This window comes from Branchiostoma belcheri, unplaced genomic scaffold (assembly GCF_001625305.1).
Source record: "Branchiostoma belcheri isolate BF01 breed outbred unplaced genomic scaffold, Haploidv18h27 scaffold114, whole genome shotgun sequence".
In the NCBI taxonomy this organism is placed as follows: Eukaryota; Metazoa; Chordata; class Leptocardii; order Amphioxiformes; family Branchiostomatidae; genus Branchiostoma; species Branchiostoma belcheri.
In genome coordinates, this window is record NW_017802536.1 from 15,688 (window position 1) to 23,668 (window position 7,981).

At 38.0% G+C, this 7,981-nt stretch overlaps 1 protein-coding gene across 2 annotated transcripts in view; it reads left to right on the forward strand.

The window, feature by feature from the left end:
- The first annotated feature begins 1,287 nt into the window (after nt 1-1,287).
- Nucleotides 1,288-7,981, forward strand: part of LOC109462268 (PC3-like endoprotease variant B) — a 39,725-nt gene continuing 33,031 nt past the window's right edge. For both annotated transcript variants that reach the window (XM_019758798.1, XM_019758797.1), the window contains exon 1: nt 1,288-1,542. The gene's annotated coding sequence lies outside the window, so the exon portion shown is untranslated. The remainder of the gene's footprint in view (nt 1,543-7,981) is intronic.

The window sequence follows — 7,981 nt, forward strand, 5'->3', positions numbered from 1 at the left end:
CAGCATCAGCGGCTATAACTCACCATGGCGTTGACACTATGTTCACTAGCACGTCGGCAGAACGTACTGCGCCTGCGCAGAACTCCGCATTTTCGCGTTTTTCGTTGGGTTTTTGGTCAACGTTGCATAAGAATTTTCCCTGTTGCAGAGGATATTCTGTTCGAAACAAAATTTGGAAACTACTGTCGAAATGCTAACCTTATATGAGCGAATACAACCTTATATGAGACATTCTGCCAAAATGCTATGTACAATACATTACGGGTTTCGCGCAGGTGCAGTACGTTCTGCCGACGTGCTATGTTCACTGAAGAAGATTGAGAACTCGGAACATTGTGGACAGAAAACAAAATTTAAAAGAATAAATAAAAGAACGACAACGCACGTTCATCATTCACATCACAAAACACCAATGAATCATCTCATGTAACCATAGTCTGATTATTTCAACGTTGAGGTACAGCAGAAGATATTGACAACCATGTTGTCTCCACCCTTCTCGATTTTCTGTAGTATCTTGATAGTCCATTTGGCAAATCAATCTCACTCAAAACAGAAAAAAAACTTCCTCAGTATCGAATATACTAACTAGTAGTTATACTATTTTGTGAGCTCTGGGATTATAAGATACATATAATTGTGTTCATATGCATGTGATAACACGCCGATATATTAGTTAAAAGAAAAAAAATGATACTAAAAGAATGTACTTGTTCTATCGATAGAAAAAAAGCAAACATTTGAGACATCAAGATCAGTAATAGTAAGACAGCTATTGTTTGTGCAAAAAAGGAACAAAGGCCTTAACTTCTCGGTCCAAAGACCACCTGACCGAAGGTTACCTCAAAAGCAATTCCCTAGGGAATGCATTCGTGCAATTTTGGAATTCTTTCCAAGCGATCGTAGTACTTACACAAATGCCCCCGCGCCGAAGGCGTCGCCAAAAAGTGAAAGTGATCTCTCACGTGAATACTTGTAGTATGAGTAGACTAGTTCACTGACGCCAATGGGTTCCCCACATATTCACTCTCAGTACATTCGCCCCCTCTACCGATTTCGTTAGAAATTGCGCTGCTGGGTGTTTCCCAGGTTCGCGTCCACGCGTCCTACATATAAAACAATTGCTCCTTTTTTACGTACATTTCCCCTCTGTTCGGCCTCCCCAGTACTTCCCAGATCAGAAATGTAACGATATCTATTACTACGGGCTGCTTCGGCGGAACCAAATTTCCCGGGAAGTTCAGGACCTCTCACCCCCAGAATATTTCTCAATGGACTGCTCCACTTTCACTACGCATGTTCAGATCAATTAAAACTTCCAACCAACTCGACTCGTCTTCCTGGTTTCCCAGTTGTCTGAACACGAGAAGAAGAAAAAAGGTGTGAAAAGGTCCAGAAACGACCCTGACCATGCGGTAACGCCAGACCAGGGAGGTGTAGTCTTGTCCGAGAGAAGAGCTGACGGGACTGGTGGAAAGTTTTGGCGATCGATACAAACATTTACAAAAGAGGGAGGGAAAAATCCGAACAGATTGTGTACAGGTGGGTACAATGTAGTTGCCTTTTTGCTCCAACCAATAGTCTACAGCACAGCATACATTTTAAGGATGAATCCTGTGTCTGAGGTTGCAGCTTATGTTTGTATGAATCTACACAGAGTTGTGTAGATTCGTTTGTAGTAGTGGTACAAGATAGAGAACACTCAGATGTTTTCAACTGTCCAACACGCACTGTCAGAGGAATGTTGATAGAGGCCTATTAAGGCTATTATGTAATATTATAGTGTCTTCTTCGAACACTGACTAGCCACTCGACTCAACTGTAAAACCTGTGGCAGGACTTGCTTCGTGTCCACCAGAGGTCCTGTCAACACAACCTTCATAAGTCTTGTTTGCTCGTGAAGACAATCTACATTATGTCGTGACTAGCCGTCACGACTTTGGCATATTTGCTGGTAGCCTTGTATGTATAGCCCTCATATACAAGACTACCAGCAAAATTTGTCTGATTCAAGATTTGCTACGACTATCGAGTTAGGAGTAGACCCATATTCAAAGAAAAACATAATGCTAGTGGCAGGATTTAAATACAGCTGTTTTGACTTGAGTATTGTTTTTGTCTCGTCTGTGTGTTATCCCACGCTCACAGTGTTGAACAGGACCTGTTTAGTCACCTTTTTCACACTTCCCATAATCCTTTGCTATAGGGATCCTGTGGGTTTTACGACAATGCAGTGAGTCATAAAATTTACAGTGATTTATTTAAATCAACAGGCACACTGACTGAGGTATCATCGATATCCCAGAAAATTTGCTCTGATAATTTTACTTTTCCCTATATTTCCCTGGTGCAATGTACAATTTTGTATTTACATTTGTACATACATTTGTATAGACAGAAGGAGGCCAATGATGATCTTGGCATATAATAATATTAGAGAATTTAGACTAATTCTTTGTGTTGGAAATTACAGTTTAATTAACTTTAAGCTTACGGTATGATGATGTCTACCAACACATCTATGAACTTTTAAGATAAAACCTTGATGGCTTATAATTGTGCATTCCAGGGTGGTCATAGTTTTGACTAAGGTAATGTCAGTAATGAGTAGGTGGATGGAGCAGCAAAGGCCCTGCTCTATATACTGATGATGTTACCATATGCAATTATGCATGTCTGACAACAGCTAGAACTGTCAGTGTAAAGTGGTCAGTGTACTAGCCAGCCCTTTTTTCTGTCCCCCCATTTTTGTTTTTATTGTAACATCATGTCGAAGGCGTCTGGATAAATTTTGAAATCTTGACGCTATCTCCTGCATTTTGACATGCAAATGTTGTTGGTACTGGTAGTCTAAAATAACACCTCTTTCCATGTCTTTGTGAGCTAATTTTTGTCCATCAAAGATGATGGATTGGGTGATATTTTTGTCCACCATGAGCAGCAAAACCGTGAAGTGATGAAAAGACAGACACTAACTATCAGAACACTGACCTGCACCAGGGGTGATTAGTGATACTGACCAGGTGTAAAGACAACTATTACAGTAAAGACAACTGGAACCATATGACTGTAACATTCATGTGACAGTCTACTGTCATCAGTAGAACTTATATAGTACTATAACTATAGTATAAGGGGCAAAAGAAATTTAAATTAATTACCAGGTATGTTTTCAATCAGGTTTTACTTAAGAAGCAATATAATTATTACATGTATGTATGTACAGGATTAAGGATAATCCGGTAAAAATAATTTTCTGTTAGCAGGAGGACACAAACCTTGAGTATACTTGAGTTAATTAAAAGAAAATCCTAGCACAAAATCACAACATTGATACAAGTTCATTCATGGGTTGAGCACCAGGGTTCCTCTAATGTTCACCAAGAGAAAGCCGGAATATTCCTCAAACATTTGTCTCTTTTTCTGTTTGTTTGGTTGGTTGGTTCAATGTCAGTGAGTTTTTGTGTAAAAAAAATGCTAATACCATGCAGTTGTAGGGAGAGTGGGTGGATGTTTGGTTACTAATGATTCAAACAGAGTTACATTGTGAGCCTGAATGAAGAATTCAGGAAGTAGCTGATTGTTTCCTTTTTTCCTAGAACTATATCATAGACAATCAGCTACTTCCTGAATTCTTCATTCAGGCTCACAATGTAACTCTGTTTAAATCATTAGTAACCAAATATCCACCCACTCTCCCTGCAACTATATCATAGCGTGGAACTCGCTGACACCAAGTACAGTTTGGTACATCATCACTACTAGTAGGTAGCTTTAAACAATGTTTGGTGCAATATAGTCATCTACTGCCTACTAGTATACGTGCCCGCAAAACTGGTGTGTTACACCAGGGGGCATTTACTGTGAAACAAACAGAAACAGATACAGATTATATGTAATATCTCTTTAAATTACATCATACAATTCCCTCCATATTTCAAATACATGTACACTGTCTACTACAAAAATTCAAAACCCAACTTGTGTATTTGATCATTTGTCTGCTGTGTTTCCAGCCTGTAGTGTAGGTACTTGTGCCACATGTACGTATTATACTGTCAAAGCCCTGGTAACTGTTACCTGCTGTAATATTAATCGCATCTCCACAAACTCAAACACCATATATTTCATGGAGGGCTGAGATTTTGAGACCTAATGTTTTTCCACAGAGTCAGCCACAGTTCCAGTGCTCATGGTCTTGTATTGTGTGGATGTGATACTTTGTTTTGCAAACACTTCTTGTTTGCTAACTAAATTACTTAGAGACTTGTGTGTTATTTAAGCCAATTGTCCTGCCATGGAAACACTAACCTGGCATGGACAGGAAAATACAATGTAGGGCAGGCATGTTCCAGTCATTTCTGTGTGTTGCAGAAAGTTTGTTGTTTCAGAGGAGGGAGTAAAATATTGTTTGCGATCGAAGTGTGACTGCATGTCTGTTTATATTAGTACAGTACTAGTACATGAGTGGTGTGATTCCACATGATACAATGTTGCCAGAGCTGCCAGTTTTTTCTACATAAGTAAGGCAGCCTGCAAGCCCTTTTCCATAGAGTGTACATAATCGGCCATTTTAATTCTACGTAGAGCGTATAGAAGTAATGCTTTAATTCAACGTAGAGCGTAATTGGCACATTTTGTGTAGAGCGTATTCGCCGTTTTAATTCCACGTAATGCGTTGTAGCGACTTGCAATTTATCGTAAAGCGTAATCGAGAGCTCTCAAAATTTAGCGTAGAGCGTTGTCGGGACCCCTCCATGCAGGCCTCCAAGTAACTGAAAGGGTCGCAAAGAAGTCCATGTATAGGTATTCAGGTGAAATTTGCCATCTCAGATTGCAAACTGGACGTTGATTTAATCTCTAAATGCCATAGAATTCTAATGAGAAAATGTTTGGAATAGTAAATGATGTAACACTAAAAGAATTCATTGTCTATCAACAAAAAAGTCTACTGTGGTAAAAAAAGATGTTGAAAAAACACCCAACAAATGCTTGTAAAACCATAGAATCCCTTTCTAGCTTTGCTTCTTAGCTGTAAAAGGAAGTTTTAATATATATATTTATATAGTTTAAGTATTTTACTAATTTTAGTATCATAGTTTTATTGTAGCTTTATTTTAGTTTGATTGTAGTTTTAGTCTTATGATAATTTCATTACTTAGTCAAAAAGCTTAGCCATAAAACAGGGAATTGACTTGTTCCAGGCCTATACAGGTAGCCTTAAAACTACCATGAAGTGTGGATGAGTGGGCTTCTTTAGGTTTGTTCAGGTGAATACCTGGTATGTGTAAGACTGGGTGTGGTGTTAGGGTCGTAGCACACGCACAATCAGTCCTGACGTACAGACAGGTGCTTGTGGTGGTTGGTCAACAGTATTAGGGCACGACTTCCAGGAGGAACGATCCACTTTTATTAGGGGGGCTAAAACTGGAGCTAGTGTTTTTAGTTGACTATCATTAGAGAATTTTGAGAAACCAGCTCTTCTTGTATTAAGAGTATTCAAATACAGAAATTTGGTAATTTATAAGATTTTTCAAGACCTTGCAAGAGAAACTTCCTAAGTTATAAATTCATCTGATATTTGCGGGTATTTACCAAGACCAAGGTAAGTTTAAGTATTAGAATGGAGAAGACAAAACTGTCATTTTTTCCTTTTTTAAAATTACTTCTTGATAGTTGGTAACTATAGATTCATCTGCATTTTTGTTTACAACTGTACATGTACATGCGGTTGTGTAGTTTGTTGTACTACATATTGGTCAAGCTGTTTGGTATAATATTAGCTGTCTACTCCTAATAGATATAGTTTTCAAAGTCCTACCTGTATTTCGTAAGGTCTCAGTCCTGAATTGTTCTGCATGTATAATGTACTGGTTGTAGTCTCTAACAGTGTAAAAAATAATTGGGACCATAAACGTGTGTTCAGGTAGATTAGAAATTTCCTTTCGTCAATCCAACCTTATTTACATTGTACATATCGCTTGGTATATTTGGGTTAGTGATGCATACCTAAACCCAATTTTAGGTTCAGGTCCGGATTCAAGTCCAGAGGTTTAGGTTCAGGTCCGGACTTGTAAGTCCGGACCTAAACCCATGGCATATACAAAATTGTATGTTGGCAACCTTGCAATATTGTCTGGGTATAACTTTGGCCACATAACATGGAGGCCGACACTTGACGATGCCCGATGGCAATGTTTTCTTCGTTTTGCAGCAAAGATTTTACAATCTACGGAAGGTTTTAGGTTGTTTGGAAAGAAAGGGGGTATGTGAAATGGTCTTTTATGGTAATAAGTCCGGACTCGGTTCTTGCCTTTTAGGTTTTTTTGGACTTGAACCTAAACATTCTTACAAGTCCGGATCCAAGTCCAGTGAACCGGTATGCATCACTAATTTGAGTGGCATTTTTTTTTATTGTCCAAAGAACCAGTGTGCTTGCAAAAGACAAAACGCTGATTAAAGTACTGTTTATTGGATATATGGCCACAAAAAAAAAAGCTTATTTCCTCATTGTACCCAATGGTGCAGCAAATTGGTGAATGACACGTAATCACTACTAGTATTTTGCAAGTGTATCATAACTGCCTCCTAGCAACTTAGTGGGTTATTGCAACAGTTGTATTACAGTGCAGGAAGGACATCTGTCTACTGATTGCAGTATTGCAGCCCAGTGCTTCTATTTTTCTTTTAGCACACCATGGAATTTTGTCAGTCACAGAATATTACAAAATCTAGTAATATACCGTGTTCCTAGAGCTGTGTACCGGTACGCAGTACCGATACTGTACCGGAAAAATTGATTAGGTACAGGTCCAAAATACCTAATCCCTCAGTACCGGTACTGTACCTAAACAATTTCACACCAATTTTATGCCTATTTGTGACCTCAAATGGGTCCCTGTGTAAGGACAGTGTGTTCATGAAAACAAAAACATCTTTAGTTTTGCCTATATTTTATCTGAGCATTCGCCATAAACAAAGAATAAACCTTAACTAACAAGTTTATTAATGTTTTTTTTGTTATTGAAGGAGTTCAGAAGAGCATATAAATTGGTCGAAATGTTCAGGTACAGGTTCAGGTCCGGACCTGTACCTAAACCTGTGTACCTGTACCTGTACCTGTACCTAAAATTTGTTTAGGTACACAGCTCTACGTGTTCCGTGTTCACTTAAGGCCACACCAATTAAATTTGTTGGTTCTCGGATTCGCCTCTTCATTTTTTTCTGATTTGCAAAAAAAAAAGATTCTGGTTCTGAATGAACTCAAATATGGTCATATTTTGCCCTCAACAGTTGAGGAAAGTCCTTTTCTTCCTAATTGTTACAGTTTTTCATCTATCAATGCAGTGGTTTGAGTAAAAGTTTAAGATTCATTGTTTAAATATTACACAGCCTTTTGTGTTGACTTCATGGCTCCTATTGTAGCATTTGGGTCTATAATAGGATGCCTAGACCTGTTTTTATTTTTATTTATTTTTGCCTTGTCCCTTCATATTTTTTCTGAAAAAATCCAAGAACCAACAAATTTAACTGGTGTGGCCTAAGTATTAATTCAAGAATTTAAGAAAAATTATATCATACTAATGGCAGCTATATGTATACTTTGAGTCATGGTTTTCATTTTATCTTTGCATATTTTTTTTGTTCTGTTTTGTCTTTTTTATCTCCAAACACGTAAGATCAGTGACATCTGTCACAATGGTAACTGGTGCTGCTGAGCCTCTGTGTCTACTTAGTATATAAATGTGTTTGAGTAAGAACAAGGAGGTTAAATACAAGAGGTATTTAACCTCCTTGGTAAGAATAAACAAAGCATGTTATTATGAAAATTATACTGCGACATGAATGTGTCGCCACCACGTATGTTTCAATAAAAAAAAATAATAAACAAAGCAGTAGTTTGTTAGACTAGGGAATGTTTACCTCAGAAAAAAACATTATTTTTGCTCTGAAAATGTTACCTTTGTGCTGCCCTAAAATC